Source organism: Bombus pascuorum, chromosome 10, assembly GCF_905332965.1.
Source record: "Bombus pascuorum chromosome 10, iyBomPasc1.1, whole genome shotgun sequence".
NCBI classification, from domain to species: Eukaryota; Metazoa; Arthropoda; class Insecta; order Hymenoptera; family Apidae; genus Bombus; species Bombus pascuorum.
Window position 1 is genome coordinate 2047911 of NC_083497.1, and position 20007 is coordinate 2067917.

The 20007-nt window shown below is 40.5% G+C and overlaps 1 long non-coding RNA gene and 1 other non-coding gene across 2 annotated transcripts; both read right to left on the reverse strand.

The window, feature by feature from the left end:
- Positions 1–6397: 6397 nt before the first annotated feature.
- LOC132911551 (5S ribosomal RNA) lies at positions 6398–6516 on the reverse strand. Its single transcript, XR_009659029.1, has one exon. It is a non-coding gene; the product is annotated as a 5S ribosomal RNA (ribosomal RNA).
- A 1353-nt stretch (positions 6517–7869) lies between these two features.
- Positions 7870–8413, reverse strand: LOC132911360 (uncharacterized). Its single transcript, XR_009658983.1, has 2 exons — positions 8089–8413; positions 7870–8020 (listed from the first exon to the last, which is right to left on the reverse strand). It is a non-coding gene; the product is annotated as an uncharacterized LOC132911360 (long non-coding RNA).
- Between the last annotated feature and the right edge of the window lie 11594 nt (positions 8414–20007).

Genomic DNA, 20007 nt, shown 5'->3' on the forward strand with positions numbered 1-20007 from the left:
ACCCATAGATCCATGGCTTCGAAGCTCTTTTCGTAAAGAGTTGAAAGCGTGCGGATCTGAACTAGCATATACATTGTAAATATATAAACTTAAACTTGATTAAATATATTTTCTATTATACACTCATCCACGCAGTTCCCTCTCCCTCCCTCTCTCTCTCTCTCTCTCTCTCTCTCTCTCTCTATCTTTATTCCCAGATAAGACCTTAATAAATAAAAATTAAAAAATTCTGGTATAAGGACGTAGGTAGGCCGCGGAGTGGGGGTAGTGGCCGCATGCGGTGACGCTTGCGAACAGGTCTGAATTGAAATTGCGCCTCAAAATTGCTGGCATCTACACTATCTCAGCAGTAGTTTTTCAAATTAACGTAAAACGATGATTTTTTTGTTAAATCTAAGGTAGCTTGACAAGATATTAACAAATATCATAATCAATTCTAAACAAATTATACTCAAGACCAAAATTTTCAATTTTTTGATTTCATATTTCGTATATTATAGTGGTCGAGTCTGTTTCTGAATTGTAGCAAATTGCTCTTCGTTTTCTATTTTGTAGCGACATTTTGAAGTTGAAGATTCTAAAAAAATTATAAGAGTACGGATCGACATGTTAAAAAGAACGTCTAATAATGATATATTTATTTTAACGAAAAGCAACAATTGATATCTGACACTGGCGTATCAAAAACAAAGAGGATATATTCTGTCTGTGTTATATTGTTAACACTGTTATAAAACGTAGTGAAGGCAAAAAGAGTGTGAAGCAAGACAAATTAAAAAGATCGTTTGGTTCAAACGGTGAGCGAATGAGTGAGTAGAGTGAGCCATTATAGTGGCGCGTCGTAATATAAGATGACATCCGCGAAAACCACTATAGTAGCGCATCGTACCTAAGAGGTTAAACCCTGGGACTTTCTTTATAACCATGGGCCGCTACATTTTTTTCTCTTTTTTACAAACGTTGTTGCGTACATATGGTCCTACGACTTCGCTCGTTACGTCGCAAAATATATCCATGTCGTGGTCAAGGAAACGTACCTTTTTTTTCGCTGGAACGCGCACGTGCCGGAGTTGACGATTTCGCGTAACTCGGTATTCGTTCTCTTACACGGCTGCTTCGGTGGTCGATCGATTTCCCTATCGTTTCGATGCGAGGTAAAGCGTCAGCTTCGTTGTTGTCTGACTCTTTGATATATCGAATGTCGCTCGTAAACTACCCGATATAATCGAGGTGTCGGAATTAGGGCGGCGAACACTTATCGAGGTTTTGGTTAAACGCGTATGTGAGAGGTTTGTGCTCTATGAAAATCATAAAATTTCTCCCTTCCATGGCATGTCTAAACCGTTTAACCGCTGCGTACATCACGAGTAATTCGCGATCACACGCGCTGCACTTTCGCTGCACGGGGGTGACACATTTTGTAAAGAATCCCAGCGGTTGCAATTTGTCGTTCACACGCTGTTGCAAGATCGCTTCTACCGTGTAATCGGACGTGATCATCGCGAGGCTGAGCAGCGCGCCTGGTATCGGATGAGCTAGCATCGGGGCGTTTGCGAGAGCGCGTTTCGACTCGCGGAAGGCATTTTCAACCTGTTCCGACCACGTCGTGGGCGTATTTCCCTTCTTTACTCCTTTCAACATATCGTTAAGCGCTTGGAAAATGTTTGCGGCCCCCGGTATGAAACGACGGTAGGGGGGTTAATCATACCGAGGTACCTTCGCGGGTGCTTGGCGGTCGCGGGCTTCCGAACTTTTGTTATCGCATCCATGCGTTCGGCTAGCGTTCTATTCCATCGGCATCTACCGTATACCCGAAAAATGTGGTTTCACGCGCGCTAATTCACATTTCGCAAGGTTTATTACTACACTGTAACCGTTTAGGCAATTAAATAGCGTTCGTAAGTGTTCGCAGAGTTGTTTCTCGTCTTCCGAGGCTACCAGAAAATCGTCGATGTACGCGCAAACGATATCTAAACCGCTCGTAATTTCGTCGACGAATCTCTGACACGTTTGTGCCGCATTGCGAAGTCCAAACGTTGCATTTACCGCTTCGAATAGTCCGAACGGAGTCGCGATCGCTGTCTTTTCGATGCAGCGAACGGAATTTGATGGTACGCGCGGACGAGGTCGATTTTCGAGAAGATTCGCTTACCATGCAGTTGTTGCGCGAAGTCTTCGATATGCGGCGGCGAATACCTGCCGGGGGCATGGCGCGGGCGTTCAGCGCCCAGTGGTCGCAGCACGGTCGCAGTCTTCCGTCTTTTTCGGGCACGACATGCAGGGATGGACGTCGGGGGCGATGCCCACGGGCTCTTCGATGACAATCACTCCTTGTTCCAATATCATTCCGAATTCCGCCTTCACCTGTTTAAAGCGGTTGGGGACGAGGCATCTTGTTGTAGACGGGTGGGTCCTTATGTTTCTCGTCGTGCCGGATTCTTCCTCCTGCGAAGACGGGCGGACAGGTTAGGCCCGGGAATTCCGCGAGGAGCTCGTGGTACATCGATTCGCCGATGATATATTTTATCGACGCAGTGTCGGCCTTGGTCGGGTATCCCGTTGACGGCAGGTTGGCGGTCGGATCGACGAGGCGTTTGTTTCGCGGGTCCACCAGCACCCGTAGTAAGTAGGCGCGTTAACGTCCGCCATTACGAAACGCCATTTGAAGTCACGTCGAAGACACAGGTTCAGAGAGATCGGGATAGTACGGCACGTCGCGATGCGTGTCCCGTTAACCGCGAATGTATTCGTTTCTGTTCGCGGATCCGCGTAATCTATTGCGCGGGTACACGCATAGGTCGGCTGCAGTGTCCACGAGGAAGGAAATCCTCGAACTATTGTTTTGATAAATGGAACTATTCACAGTGGATTAATAAACAGGAAACGATGGTTATTATAACGTGAACTAAACACAGTAACTTGCTATAACTAAGAAAACTAAATGAATAATTCACAACTCACAACTAATAGTTTGCAATTCACAACAACTCGGCAACTCTTTCTCGACTCAATTCTAGACTCCTCACAACTCGACTCTCAACTAACGACTCCTCACAATTCGACTTTCAGTTAACGACTGCTGGTTAATTCGTGTTCCTCCTTTAAGCATCCTGTGTCGTCTTTTCGTACCCCCACCACGTACGTACTTCGTAACCGTTCGCATTGGTGGCTACGTACGACTTCTCCCGAGTAACTATTCGACGACACATTGATAGGAAGGACATACGGAAAGACCTGGGAACACCAACGGTCAATGAGGAGATTACCAGACTCGCAAGAAGGTACAGAGAAAAAATAGAAACACACCCGAACCAGCTGGCAGCTGAAACGTGCAACACAACAAATATCGCAAGAAGACTAAAAAGGAAACACCCAATAGACCTCATAAAAGATATAACCTAGCAAACACGAAGATGGCACCCCGCTGGGGGTAGCCACCCACATGCTATATTTTATTTTTTTTCCCAATATAGAAGATATAATACTTTACCAAATGTCCTTCAGGACAAATTGTAAAAAAAAAAAAAAAACTAAAATAAACTAAAAAAAAAAAAACATTGATAGGCCTCTTTTGGCCCATTCAAGTTTCCCGACCCTTTCGGCCTGTCGGCACTTCGGCTTTCTCGCAATATTGTTTATACAATAGTTCACCCGATATTTTTTACGCAATCTGTCCATGATACAATACATTGTTTCAATGGTCTATTATATTTTGCGGTAACGGTTTTATTTAAAGGTTTCATATATTCTTCATACAAAACATCGAATTAAAAGTATATATTTAAGGTATAAGAAAATATAACATTAAAAATGAAATTTTTTAAAAGTACAATTAAAAACATTAAAAACGATTAAAGATAAATAACGCGACTTGAATGTGAAATTAAAAATTCATTATGCATTTTAATATTTTTTTCACAGTGTGGTATCGTTCGATTATAATTATATTTAGTCATAACTGATAGTGTAACTGTTGAATTAATTTTGTCACCACCAGATTGGTGTATTTTATCATATATGAGGTGGATAGGTCATGATAGGTACTGAAGGAGTACTAGGGTATAATTAACAGTATATTTATTAACGACACTCTCAATGTACACGAGATCATCGTAGAAGAAAACCTTCGTTAGGGAAGTGAGGGAAATGGACGTAGCTGTTAATTGGTTAATCTCTAGGTTGGTGGTTGAGAAAGGATGCTAACCACCCTCGAGAGAAAGTTGCTTGCGGAAAGCATCGCACATGAGAAAAAGCAGATTTCCCGTATCTCTCTATGAAGATGTTTCGACATCTGTTAATCATCTTGTCCGAAGGATAGGGTCTTTGTGTAGCAAGCCACGGAACAGAAACCGTTGGAAGGTTTGCTGTCGAATGCGGCTACATATACGATACTTTATGAAAGCAGCAAAGTAGTGCAATTAATTTGGAACAATTTCGGCTAAACAATAACTGATAATAACAACAAAAAAAAGGAAAACGCGTTGCTAGTGTCACATGCTCAAGAGGGCCACCCGCTCAGTAATCAGGTAGACTAAACATCCTGCATACCACAGTTATCGAAACAATAACGAAAAAGTAACTTTTGAAAACGACACTGGAAGAAACTACTTGTTAGACAAGATTGAGAGAATACCTAAAATCTTTAGTTATATTCCAAAATATCAAAATAATTTGAACCAGATGTATGATCAAATCAATCAAGTAACGTATTCTCATCGTATACGATCAATTAAATCATGGAGACTTTCATTTCGGCAGATAGCAGGTTACGTTGCCTTAGGGTTGACAGGGATCTACCTTTTTAACAAAATAGGGATATTCATTTCTATCGAAGAAATGTTTACCGACGAAATTGTGTATCCACCTACTATGCTGTAAAACAAAAAATAACATTGAAAACATTGCGACAATCCCTACACTCCTAAATAATTATACAGAAGTACTATAGACACCACAGGCATCAACAAAACTCAAAAGCATAAGATACCACGACGAAGAAGAACAAATATATATCGAGCCAGCCAGAGTCCAATTCCACCGCTCCACACTGCAGAAACACTGAGATTTTTGAGGGCCAAAATCAATCTGCGGAGGGGGTTATGTGACGCCAACCACATCGCAATCCACATCAGAGACCAGACCGCGCTTCGGGACCGATGGGGCTCATAATGGAAATAAAGAAGTGGCGGCACTCGGCGACAATGTATGTCGCCGAAGCGTGGTGCCTAATGAATCATCAATATCCCAACGGCCATTTCGCCGAATGTTCGAGAAGAAGACGTGCGTGACAAAAATCGCGAACGCCAAACAAAAGCGTGGATAGTGGAGATATTCAGGGGTGAAAAAGAAAAGAATCTGATTCCAGCGAAAGTCAAGTTGTAACAGCTTCAGTTTTGAAAGTTCACGGCTGGAGTTCCGAAGTGAATTGTAAAGTGAAGTGTGAACAAAGCGCGTTAAGAGGTACATTCATTTTTTCAGTATTATTATTAATCTTCGATTTCTTTTCTTTTTTATTATTATAATTTTACGTGACAATGCCATCTAATCGATGTTGTTATGACGATAAAAACAGCGGCACAAAAATTCGCACAGGCGATCGACAAAGTTGTCACGAATCAATTTTCCTTTTTACCATGTGGCACGCCAGATGTGACGGTCCTTGCGAGATTCCCCGTAGTCCGGACGCCAAGACCTATCTATTGTTCTATTAACTCGCAACAGACCTAGGAAGACAAACATAAACCGAATCTGTTCAGTTTCAGTTTCCTTCACGTAAACATTTTCGGTTTATGTTTGTTGCACGCTCTTACCTAATACGGAGAAAGCGGGTGTCTGGCAAGATAAGAGTTTTTCCATGAACAAGGATGCCCACGAGCCATATCTAGCTCTCCTTGTCTTTACTACCTAATTCATTTACCAATGGGCATCGTGGATCATTACCCTCACTTTTCCACCAAAAAGTGTGGACAACGAATCCGCGTTTTGAATTCCAAAGGGAACACCCACACCGAGTTTTCTCCTCAGTAAGAGCAGTAGAGCAGTCAGATAGTCTTGAACGGTCACGTCTAGAGCTCGGAAGTGTATTGTAAACAAAAGAGAAAAATAAAAGTTTCTTTTCTCCTTAAATTCATTATTATTTTACGTGACAAAGTCATCGTCATGAATACGATTTCTCCCCCTCATCCAGTTCCTTAGTTGACCGCCAAGTGGATTCTGTATTTTGCGCATGCTTGTCATCACGAGCTACAATTGAATTCGTCAAAAATTAGTACGTACTAGTTTGATTGGCCGTCCCACGCCGGCCGAAAAATTGACACTGATCCCAACCTAATATCTTTTTCTCGGTGCATAGGATCATTAAAAAAAAAAAAAAAAAAAATATGGCAAGAAAAGAAAAAGCCAACACCACACGGAGTTCCCAAGCGGTCACCCATCTAAGTACTACCCGTGCCCAGCGTTGCTTAACTTTCGTGATCGGACGAGAACGAGTGCTCTCAACGCGGTATGAGCGTTGGCTGAAAGAAATAATTTTGTTACTCAACATTAATATGCAGAAACTATCTAATAGGACATACGAATGTGTGATGAACCTATTTGAATCCAGATGTGTAAAATTTTATCTGCCTCCGTTTTCAAATACTAGGTTTTGTCAAAAACAAAACACGCTTCTATTTCATAACTGATCTCTATTCGGAGAATTGTTTTCGTTTCTTCTGTCACCTCTTTTTCTCAATATCCCCACTACGCACGCGTTCGGTACACATCCCCTACCGTGGTCACGTACCCCTTCTACCGAATATTTGGCGGGAAGACCGTAGGCATATGGTTGACTCATTAGGTCTGTCGGCACTTACGTTTCGAAGCAGCCTTGCTTATGTATTGTCGGTCTCTCGTAAACAGTCTATCAACAGTGGTACTCTATGTACCGACGAAACCATTGGAAAGTTCTTTGCTGTTGAGTGCCGATACAACATTTCTAATCTCGTTTTACATGGGGAATCACTCCAGTTCGACTTTTATCACGATTTTCGGTACACTCTGTATATCGTATATTGTACAGGCTGTTTCATGATAAGCAGAAAATATTTAAGGGAACGAATCTAACTACTAAAAAAAAAAAAAGAAAAAAATGCTGATATCGACATATATGCCATTTGAACTCGTTTAGAAGGTTTAGCGACTTTTATACCCTAACATTTCGTGTCTGGTTACTTTCTCACGAGATGCTCAAAATGACGTTTTTGTATCTCGATGCATACATGGAGACATCCTGCTATCGATGTAATGACACTTTCAATACTTTCTCATGTTTCTCGAACTTGTTAAAGCGCTTAATCAATTTTCTGACCAAGTGTTCCGATAATCGGTAGATGTCTTGTATAAATACATTTCAAGTAATTCCACAAGAAAAAATCTAATTCATTTTCGGCATTTTTAATGAAAATACTGGAAGACGAGATGGTAGAACACAAAATTCGCTACATCTCGTAAACGAGATAAAGCAGAATATATGTTGATATAAACACTTTTTATTGTATTCGAATACTAAATTTGTCTTTTAAATACTGATTACTTATTATAAAACACCCTGCACGTTGCGAAAAGGTTTCTGTAAGTATCCAAATATTTTCGTGAGCCGCTATGCATACACGAACAAAAACAGTGGTCTGTTAAATCGAGTTTCACAGGTAGTATATCAAATGGATATTTAAAACCAGTTTCTCAAAACAAAGCATTACACGCTAACATTTTATTTTTCATTTATGGTTTATTTTTCACGACAAACAACCTTCATCCCGATCATATCGTGGCATTACGATTGCAGAAATACCTTCTATAAAGACAAATACGTTTTATTCATATTTACGCATACCTCCATTTTTCTGGCAGGCTGGAATTCATGTGCGCATGTATACGTTTCGTAACTGCAATGGGTTTATCGCGAGCCCAGCTGGCGTGGTTCCATAAACTACGCTCGTAAAAACTGTGCAGGTTTCCCCTCGTGAGCTTAAAACTGCTGCTGCAACGAGAAAGTATAAGCTTGGTCGGAAGGGATAAAATTAAGTTCTTCGATGTACACGTACGCACAGGTTAACCCAACCGGAAACGGTCCAGGATTCCTCCTCCTAGTCGCGCGTATGTGTATGTAGGTCAAAGGAAAATCATTCCTTTACACACTTTCCTCTCAAGGATACTTAATCGTGCTCCATCGATCCAGCCCGGTTTTTCTGCGGAAGCAACTTCAATAACTTCTTGAGTAGCTTATCTTTTGCTCGACATTATTATGTAGCTACAGAGAATGGAGAGCTAGTGCGCCAATCCTTGTATCGTGCAAACTTTTAAAAGTTTGACACCCTTACTTCAGAGATTAAGATGAAGATCCTTTATGATTTGACTTTACCTATTCAATCGCTGTTAATAATGTCGTTGACATTATACGTAGGTTAGTCAATAAATAACTTATCCCCAACCGGACTGCTTGGTGCCTCCCGAGTGCTCGAAGGTCCAGCACCTAACTTCGTTCCCCTTCGGAGGTCGCTGCGGCTCTCACGCGCCTCATACAGGCGCGTCCACGGGCACCGCCGCGCCCTTGTCACGAATCAACTTTCCTTTTTGCCATGTGGTACGCCAGATGTGACGGTCCTTGCGAGATTCCCCGTAGTCCGGACGCCAAGACCTATCCATTGTTCTAGTAACTCGCAGCAGGCCTAAGAAGACGACATAAACCAAATCTGTTCAGTTTCAGTTTTCTTCACTTAAACATTTTCGGTTTACAGATGGTCCTTATGTTTGTTGCACTCGACTCTTACCTAATACGGAGAAAGCGGGTGCCTGGCAAGATAAGACTTTTCCCATAAACAAGGATGCCCACGAGCCATATCTAGCTCTCCTTGTCTTTACTACCTAATTCATTTACTAATGGGCATCGCGGATCGTTACCCTCACTTTTCCACCAAAAAGTGTGGACAACGAATCCGCGTTCTGAGTTCCAAAGGAAACACCCACACCGAGCTTTCTTCTTTGATGGTACGAGACCGTTCAAACAGTTCCATTTCTAATTCCAATTCAGTTACAATATTGACCTTTGTAATAAAACACTAAGTCTAAAGAATAAAGACTATTCTACAAATCAACAGTTGCGTAATTATTCAAAAATTACGCGACACCCTCGTCGGCCAATCCTCTCGGGATGGGAAGCCCGCTCCCTCTCCCTCCGTAGCATAACTAGCTCGCAGAAGGAGGCTACGGCCTTCCTGCCCCTCTCGCTCGTCAACAGCGCTTCAAAGATCGCCGGTGGCGAGAGGTCGAATCCTATTTCCCCGATGAGAGAGTGTCGCGGCGCTGCCCACGCCGGGCAATGTTCCAGAGTGTGCTGTGCCGAGTCCACCCTTGCGTCGCAGTGATGGCAACGCGCGGTCGCCTCCTTCCCGATTCGGCGCAAATACTCGCCGAAGCATCCATGTTCCGTGAGCACCTGCGTCACTCTGTAGGTCAGGGGAGGTGCGCCTCCGTCCAGCCAAACGTCCCAGTTTGGGAGGACGGCCCCGAGGACCCTCAGCCCCGGCGCGCCAGTTCTTGTGTCGAGGCCGGCGCGCCATCTGTCGAGCAGCTCTCGCCGAGCCCGCGCCTCCGTGTCCGCGTCACTCGCTTCAACTTCGCCCAGCAGACCCTGGTTGCGGAGATAGATCTCGCGACACCTCAGGGCCTGCAGCTCGAACGGGGGAAGCCCGGCGAGCACCGCCGCTGCTGCCGCCGAAATGGTGCGAAAACCCCTCGTGATTCTGATGGCCACCAACCTGTGCAGTCTCCTGATCGCTCGGAGACTGCGGCTGCCGGCCCCTCAGGTCCCCTGCTCAAATCGAAGCTCCGTAGAGGAGCTTTGCTCGCATCACGCCGGCGTACAGCCTACGCATTCCGACCCCGGGCCCGCCCAGCCGAGGTAGCAAACGTCCCAAGGCGTTCGCCGTCGCCTCGACCGACGGTATTAGACGCTCGAAGTGAGCGCCGAATGTCCAGTGACTGTCGAGAGTGAGGCCCAAGTATTTCATACTGGTCCCGACCCAGATCTCTGCCCCCGCCAACCTCAGGCGATAGTCCGCCGGAGGCGTCCCGTGATCGACCCTCCGGCAAAACCACATCGCCTCGGACTTCTCGGAGGTACCTCCAGCCCCAACCCTTTGAATAGCGCTTGTGCCTGGTATTATTTTATGCTTTTTGTGAGCTGTTGCTACCTTCCAGTTTTCATCTTGATAGGAGAATTCGTCATTGTAGGTATTCTCCTCTTCCTTTTGCAATGTTTCCACTTCTTTTATAACTGAACTTTCCTGTTCTTCGTTGAGTGGTTGTTTTCGGTTTAGCGTATTTGTAGTTTTGTTTAAGTAGTATATTTCACCTTTGTTTGCTATTTTGATTGGCAGCATTTGTTACTTGCAGCTTTTACTAATTGGCGAAATTGGCGAATAAAGCGAAAGATGCAATGTCAAAATGGTGTCAGGAAACCGGACGTAAATTGTTTAAAGATGTGATTTGTTGAATATAAGTTAAATATATATACGTTGAATATCAGATTACGTTAGTAATAAAATATTTTTTCTATATATTCATATTCTTCTTAAATAGAGGAAATAAATTAATTATTTACTACCGTACGTGCGAGTATTGCACTAAAGTTTGGAATCATTTCTAGTATTTATCGTTTATGGAAGGGAGAAAGATACGAAATAAATGTAACTTAATTTTATTTGGTTTGGTAATTAGTGGTCAGGTTTTCTCGCAGATTTCGATTCCCTTAAAATTTTAAAAACGTTGCAATTGATCAGAATCGCGAAGAGAAACTTCTTTACCTTGGTCTGTTATGAAAATTTAAACACAGTTTACAAATTTATGTCAGTTATATACATACATACATGTACTGAAAATTTGATCGAAATCGATTGTTCGATAAGTGACGAAAATCTGCGATTTTTATCACTTTCAACCGTTTGTAGCTTATAGCAACGTTAATCGATTTCGATGAAATTTTGTATGTATATATAACTGGCATAAATCTTCAAAATGTGTTGTTTAAATTTTCATTACACACCCAGATGAAAAAATAGATCTTTGAAACAGTTGATGAGAGATTTGATAAAAAGTGCTTTTTTTGACTGACATTTTTCTTCGCAATTGCGACCAATTGCGATTTAAAAAATATTTTTTATACGTCATCTAGTAAACTATTTCTTCCAATTTAAAAGAAAACTCAAATTGTTTGGTTCAATTTTAAAAAAGTTACCCTTAGATGTCCGAATATCAATGAGAATAACTGTATCTTGGAAACTAAGGCAGCACGGCTATTATTTGCTTTGGAAAAAGTTGTTCAAAATGATTACATTGACAATGTGTTTGAAGGGCATCGAAATCAGCGAGAAGACAGAACTTCTAAACGATTAACATGTAATTTTGTTTATTAGAAAAGATAAGTGCATATTGTAAATAATTTAAACAAAATTGCATGAAGCAGATGAAATTGCACGAAAAGTTGTTTACCACGTTTATATAACATTGGAACAGAAATAGGGATCGGAATTATCGAGCGAAGGCAGTCATTGATGTTGGGATAGAGAAATTTCCTGAGCGTACGGAACGCAAACGAAAATAATCGACACGGTTGAAATCATTGGTGATTATCGTTTCCAACCGAGATACAGCTGCGTTTCTATGGAGCGGCAATCAGGAAGATTAAACAGTGAAACGAGAACTGTCGGCTTCACCGAAATGCAAATTTGGTCACATCAAATTAAACTGACCACCACGAAGGCGCCAGTCGTGTACTCTCGCAGTGGAAATGTCAATCGAAATGCTCGAAACGTGTTTTCAGAGGCAATTAAACGTTGAAAGGATGAACTATGACATCGAGGATTATTTGCCATTTTGTATTGTATATTGTATATATATACACATGTATGTTATATATACACTGCGGATCATAAATATTGTGATATCTGTTAGTTTTACATAAAACCTGATAATCGATTGACATTATCAGAAAAACGATTAATCGGACAGAATTAAAAACAGAGTAAAAAGCGTAAACATCGCCTCTACAATTTTCTGGTTTTTAAAGCTAATCGGTATACGATAAAAAGATTTGTACGATCATTTTGAAACCACAGTTATGAGGTCTTGTAATCAATTTTTCATAAAAATTCTTTCCAGTTGCTCTAAATCACGAAATTTCACTTCTTCTGTATATAAAAATCCAGAAGCAAAGTGCAAATAACAAAGAAATAAATCATAGATTCGTAGCCGTAGGGCACCATGGAATCCCATTTAAAATATAATGCAAAAAGGAAAAGTTTTCTTCCTTTATTTTAATCTTAAATATTCGGTATTTTCATACATTTTTGAGACTTGAAATAAACGAAATAAATAAAATGAGTAAATACACAAATCAGATAATAATTTTCTTACGATTCTCAGGTTTACCTCATTTTTCATAAATATTCTAATATTTAGGAATAGTGTAAGTATCTAAGTAATAAAAGTAAAACGGCACAAAATAAATAAAGTTTATAGATTTGTATGAAATACGTTTAGTGTGTGAGCGCGTCTTTAGGAAAAGGTACAGCAACACGCTTTGTATTACCGAAGTATGGTTGAACACTGGACAGGGACCGCTTTGTCAGACACGTTCCCACGTACCTGCGACTATAGTTAAACGTGCGCGACCGCCTATTGATTTAGTCCCCTCGAAAACCACAACACAGGATCACGCAAAATCAAAAGTGTTGAGGTTATTAGATGTATGAACAAAGGAACGCGTGGCGATAAATTGTAAGGTAGAAAATATATTTTAAATACAGAAGTGTAAATACAAATCGGATTATAATTGAGCTGAAAGCCCTGAAGCCATTGTCACGTAAAATAAAAATAAATTTAAGGAGAAAAGAAACTTTTATTTTTTCCTTTTGTTTACAATACACTTCCGAGCTCTAGGCGTGACTGTTCGAATGCGACTGATGAGTTAGAATGTTCGAATGCGACTGACGAGTTAGAATGTTCGATGGAGAAAAGACTGTCTTGGACCGATTCTTTTGTCTTTCGGAGAGACAACCCCCACCACCCTAGGATCACGCCACCGCACGCGCCAGTGAACACGTAGGCCGATTTCTTCGTAAAATTAAACAGATCTCAATCGAAGTCTCTGGAACTCGCGGCCAGGCGGCAACCATACGCTCGTCGATACATTGTATTGATATACCACGCCGGCGGACCGCTGGCGACGGTTAGAAACACGACATTGAAGGCGCGCCGCGACAATGTACGGACTTCTGGTTGCCAGCCTGCCCGCGGTATGTGATCCGGTGGAGGAGAGTGTTACTCGACGTAACAGATTAAATACATAGGTTCTTACATATGCTATATTACAACTAAACAGGGCAAGATCCCCAATCTTACAGATTTGTGTGTATGCTAATTTTACTTGAACTGAGTACTCGATAGCATGGTGTAGTACTAGTACGGAAACAACCAGAACAATAAGCTTGAACACTGTCATTTAGCTCCCTGATATTATTTACCGGTCGAAAATATACTTTGTACAGCGGTAAGTGCTAATTTGTATTCAAAACGGTCTGGAAAGATTCCACAAAGGCAGGGAGAATGATTGTGCAACGGAATCTTTTGATTTTCAGCGAGTAGCAAGTTGACATGCTTGTCCGTTTTCGCGCGGTTAGATGAAGCTGTTCACGCGCTTTGATTTCTCATCCGTAAACGTTTATAGATATGTCGTTGCGTTTCTTAAACCTACATATCATGGGTATAGATTCGTGACACCATCGTCGCCTGTGTACTGTTTATGGTCTGCCCTCGTCCCAGTCTTTTGTCTATACGCTGTCGATGGCTTCAGTGCTTGAGAAAACTAAAAGACCAAATGTAGAGTTCTTTTAGGAGTGATAATCAGAAATTAAATAAAAAGAAATTTTAAATCGGCCACTGCCTCAGATTAACGACATTACGACGCTGAAAGCAGTGAAAGACAAATTTAATACGTACTTTTTGCAAAACAAGAATATAATTTTCGAAAGATTCAACTCAAGAGTATACAGATGGACAAAAATGTTGATTCGTCTGTTACGGCGAATTCGTCTGATACGTTGGACGAAACGTGCGATTACGGCACTCGTTAAAAGTAGATCTAATTTGTGCTCGTACTATCATTAACGTGAGCAATATAGAAACGTCAGAGCGTTTAAAACTAACACCCGATTTGATCGAGAAAACGATACGCTTGCTATGCAAAGAGGTAACAAATCACAACAAGACCAACCGTGTGTATAAACAAATTGAGACTTCTTGAAGCATTTTCAAGAATAAGAAGCTGCAAGAGGAAAGGACCTGTACGCAGAAAAGAAAGAACAGTGCGCAGTGCCGCACTGATGTGATCTTCATAGACGTTCGGATTCGAATAGCATCCCTGCGCTTCGACGAACTTGTCACAAATGCAAGAAAGTCGGATATTGGGATCGAGTGTGTAAATCGAATAGCGTTCAACGATTGGAGAAAGATGTTCGCGATGCGGTGTTTTTAGGACCGATAATTGGAAATGCGTCAGCTGGAAAATGCGATTTTTTGATTAACTTGGATATATTTGATTTTGTCGAAAATGCATATTCTTTTATAGATATGTCGGAGATGAAAGGACATCGGGCTCCCCGTTGGAATTCTTTGGAAAACCCTCAATACTGTAGCTTTTACAAAATAACCCAAACACAATTGTTCGAGGCTTGAGATAATGAGCTTGGGCTCGAGGCGACAACTAGTCGCCAAACATAGCCGCGGTCACGGGATGAACGTTTTACCTAACAGAGGTATAGAATTGCATAGCTCTCCTTTAAAGAAATAGCTGTACCGACACTTAACAGTAAACATTCCAACGGCCTTTGCCCTGTAACATCAACCACATCTCAGTTTGCATCGGGGACCAGGCCGCACTTCGGAACCGATGGGCTAATGACGGAAATAAAGATGTGGCGGCACTCGGCGACAATGTATGTCGCCGAAGCGAGGTGCCTAATGAACCCTCAATATCTCAACAGTCCTTTCGCCGAATGTTCGAGAACGCCTAACAAACGCGTGGATAGTGGGGATATTGAGGGATGACAAAGAAAAAGAATCAGATTCCGCCGAAAGTCAAGTTGTAAGAGCTTCAGTCTTGAAAAGTCGCGCCTAGAGTTCAGAAGTAAATTGTAGCTAGTGAAAAACAAGTGTTAAGAAATAAATTCTCTCTTTTTTATTTTTATCTTTTATTTACATCTTCGATTCCCTTTTTTTATTTGATGTCGATGCATCATTCACGGTATATGTTCAGCTAGCCTGCGGACCCGCTATAAATCTTAGGATTTAGTTAACTAACTCCTTCAAATTGACAAACAGTCTTTATCCTATCAGCCCGTAAATCTGTCACCTACTACAGGAAGATACGGGTGATCTGCTTTCCTCACGTACGACGCTTCCCGCTAGCAACCTTCTCTCAAGGGCGGCTAGCATACTTTTCAAACCACCAACATAGAAATTAACCAATTAACAGCGACGTCCATTTCCCTCACCTTCCGAGCGGAGGCTTTCCTCCACGAATTTGATGATCCTGTGCCCTTAGGCACACCCCATTATAATTTTTCTCCGCAACGTCATCGTGACGGAAAGTCATTCCCTTTCTTGCAGTCTCATTAGCTATACGCCTAGTGTGCTTGTACGATCGGTGAATAATCTACGTCTTAACAAAGAGCTAATCAAGCGATCCTTGTATCACGAGTAGTAAGTCGAGTCCGACTTAGACTTCGAGTATAGTATATTAGACTTCTAGTATATCCGTTATCCCGTGGACCGTGGATTCGCTATATCGAACCTAGGGTCATTGTCATTAGTGTCTAATTACCGCGGCCACTTGCCAATCATTTAAGATCCATAATCGCGTTAATAAACATTACCTCGATTGTGTGACAATGATGAATAATTCCGATGAAGACTCATTACACGCCCCTAACCCTAATCTTAATGATAACCCGACAAATATTTTATGGATATTTTACAGATGTAGATTGACGCAGAGTTATTTACAGGACAAATGGTAAGAAACTATTAGTCGATGTTTCATCAAGCTTAATTTTGCGAGAAATTCTGTTGGTAAATTCAAAGTTTGTCTCTTGCAAAATCTACTCGGAAAACCCGAAATGCGAAAATTAAAGTTAGTAAATGAGGTAAATAATCTTTGAACAGTGGATTCTGTAAATGCGAAAATAATTCGCGAGTTTGATCAAAGATGAAGTAAATCCATTTAAGAGAGAGTATTGAATATTTTCCTTAATCCATTCCGTATGCCAGTGAAGCAGATATACATACCGTTATTTCCGAAACTAAAAGAACTAGATAAGCTTATTAGGCAGAGGGTGATAAAACTGGCACGTTATCCGGCGGATGACGTAACCCTATCGCAGTCGTAAAAAGAACATCAACGAAATTCTTTGCTGCGATTACACAAAGCTTAATAGTAGCGTGACTCACTCGTTGCTTAAGGTAGATGACATTAACACTAAACCTACCGACACTTCGTGTATATCTATTCCTACCGTGTGCGGTCAAAATGACCGGCGATTAAAGAAGTAATAGTTTTTATGATTTAACTTGGACAATGGTTAATTTAACTAAATATATACGAAATGATTAACTTTCATAAAATTTCGTCCAAATTTACTTTTGTTTAATTCCGATTATAGACTTAAATAGAATTATACTTTTATTTATATAGAGATATATCTTATTCAACTTTGCTGCGTACTTTTACAAATTATCTTATTGTCAAATGTACATTTGCCGCATAAATATTTCTCGCATCTTAAACAAATTTTCGTAATTTTGTAACCTTTACAATTTTTTTTTGACAAGGTTTTTGCAGTAATGAATCTGAACCTGTTGATAGTTTTATTGCATGGTTTTTTTCTCGCGATTCTTTATATAAAAATAATGTATGCACCAGGTTTATAATAATTTTGTAAATTCTCTGTAAATTGGCCCCATACTGTAGATACAATTGCAAATTTATTGGTTCGTAAACGTTGGCTTTTTTCGCTCTTCTTATCAAATCGTATAAACTTCATAATCTCAGCAAAGTCATTCCTGCTCATTGTTTTTGAAAAAAATGCAGGTCTCCAAATTTTATTCCACAAATATGAGACATCTAAATTTTTTATATAGCATATAACATATAGCAGAGCAATGAATGCATTTAGTTTTGTTGCATTTAGCTCCCTCTTAGTCTCAAATATTCTAAATGGTTCTTCTTCTGTACATTTTATTATATTCATAAAAGATATAACTTAGAAAAAACGAAGCTGGCACCCCGCTGGGGGTAGCCGCCCACATGCTATATTTATTTTTTATTTATATTTTTTTTTCTTCACCAACAAGATATAACACTTTACCAAATGTCCACAAGGACAAATTGTAAAATAACCAAAATAAAAAAAAAAAAAAATTTATTATATGGTCCCTTATACGGTGATCAATGGCGAGATAAAATGTCGTCTTTACTTGTTTTTTCATTATATGCCGTTTATTATGTATGTATTATGTATGTACGATGTCCTGGCAGGTTTGGGACTGGCATCTATTTCTTTCCAAACTGTCCCATCGGGCCCGGTTTCGATACGTTGTTTCTCTACATTAGTCTCACTCTTTGCCGTCAACGACAATTTCTTTCCTTTTTGCCCTGGACGTGAACGCTTATTTATAAATAATATTCAACTCTGATTCGGTTGTAAATAGCTTTTTATGTGTTTTTATGCCGTTTTCAGTTGCTGAAGTTTCTTGTTTATCGCACACTGAACAGTCTTCTTCCATGTCCGTTATTTCGTTTTATAATTTTTTTTTAAGTTGACATTTTTAAGCTAAATAGTTATCACAGAATAATACCATGTACGGAATACAAAATTATTATAAAATTTGATATACTTTACTTTTCCTTTTACAACAACTTTACACAAAACGCTTTGAGATGCTTCCTGCCTGAGTTTTAGAGATAACAAGTTTAGATGTCGACTGATTGACTAACAAACTGAGATGTATTCTAATCGAAAGGACAATAGCAAGTAAAAATATGGTCTGTGACAACGATGTTTATACGAAAATATTGATGAGTATTGGCCGTTCTCCACCAACGGTTATTCGAGGGTGGAGTTGGGAAAGCTTTTCCCGTGTTTTATCGCAATAAGCAATAACCCTAAGAAACTTCTCGATTTTTAAAATGTTTGCAACAATGGACTGTAAAAAATGCTAAATTTGTGGTGGTTCCTTAGGATTATTATGGGTTGATATGATTATTATGAGTTAATATGAGTCTTGACAGGTGGTGGTCACCTTGTTTGAGGGATGGATTATTTTTTATGACTAGATTACGGATGAAACAGCTGTTATTATTTGTTATTACTGATTTTGTTTGTCATCTGACTTTAAGATAGCCTTTTCTTTGTCGTCTCGTAGTGTCTCAATAGTACGTATGGCCTCTCCTGCTTGAAGGCCTTGTATTTCGCCGCAGTCGTTTCTTTGTCTAATCGCGACGTGACTAATTCGTGGTCTTTGTAAAGCATCTAGTCCGTCGGTTTCGTCGTCTGTCACGTTCTCGGCACCGGTTTCTAATTGGGTGCTGATCTGTGGCTGGTCGGTTTCAGTGTCGTATTTCACTCTTATAGTTTTTGCAAGGTCACGTATTTCCTTAGCCCGGTTTCTATCACTAGTTTCCGTAAATTCTTTTATTTTGTTAATGTTTTGCTCAGTAGTACTTCTAAAGTTTCTAAACTCGTGAGCTAAACTTTGAAGTTGTTCGAGAATAGTAGCAATTAGTTCGTTTTGCTTTGCCGTACTCTTGTCAGTTGGATTCATGTTGATAGATACGATACTTTCAGCAGAAGAAGAGTCACTATTTTCAGAACGTATTTCGGGTCTACTGTTTCGATAATGTACAAAAGCCAGCTTACCGAGATTCTTTGTAGATCCTTTTAATCAAGGAGGTGACCGTCGTCCTTCGCTGTAGAATCTGTAGAGTTCCCGTTGAAGTTTGATGCATTGAATCCTGACAAGGATCGCTAATTTTGTCACGTAGGAGACACAAGAAATCACGAAAATGATAGATCGCTGGTGATCTTGTGACATCAACCACATCTTAATCTATACCAGAGATAAATCATCGACCCCTCAGTTTCGGACTCTTTCGCATAGCATAATCTACACCTAACCTAACACACATAACCTGACCTAAACCAAAACTTATGTAAGCTTATGATTTAGTATTATTCTACCTCTGTAAAACCATTGTATTTATAATAAAGTCTGATAAAAGAAAGTTAGTTGGGTTACGACTCAACCTTCTTCTTTTTTATAATTTAAGTATTAAGTTTACGTGACATTTTAACGATCCTCCGAGGATTGTGAAACGTCGCTTCGTTTGGAAAACAAGGACATCCATAACAAGGATTCAACTTGGACTACGGGTTATCCTCGACGATAAATTCACAATGTACGAACCCAGAACACCTTTGGAACTGGAAGCATCTACAGAAGCTAACAAATCGAGGTAAACGCTGGATTCATTTTTTACATATAAAGACAGGCGATCTAGCTTTAAACAAAACTTAGACTAAGAGGTAGAAATATTTAGGAGGATGTCGAAAGATAAAGCATCCACCAGTAGAGACGATGACAAACTGGGACAAACAAACAGCAAGAAGAACTCTCGCAAAACCAACTTGAAGCGCAAAGACGCATGGATAACATAGTCTGACAAGCAAACGAAGAAAACAAACAACGGGCAAAAGAAATCGAGATATTGGGACGTGCAGTAGTCGAATTAAAGATAGGGCTGGGCGGCAGCCAAGCTACGATAATAACCGTAGACTTTGAATCAGTTCGCGATAATACACCTCGACGCACCCGGCCGTCTGTGCCAGAGATAGAAAGCGATGACGATGACTC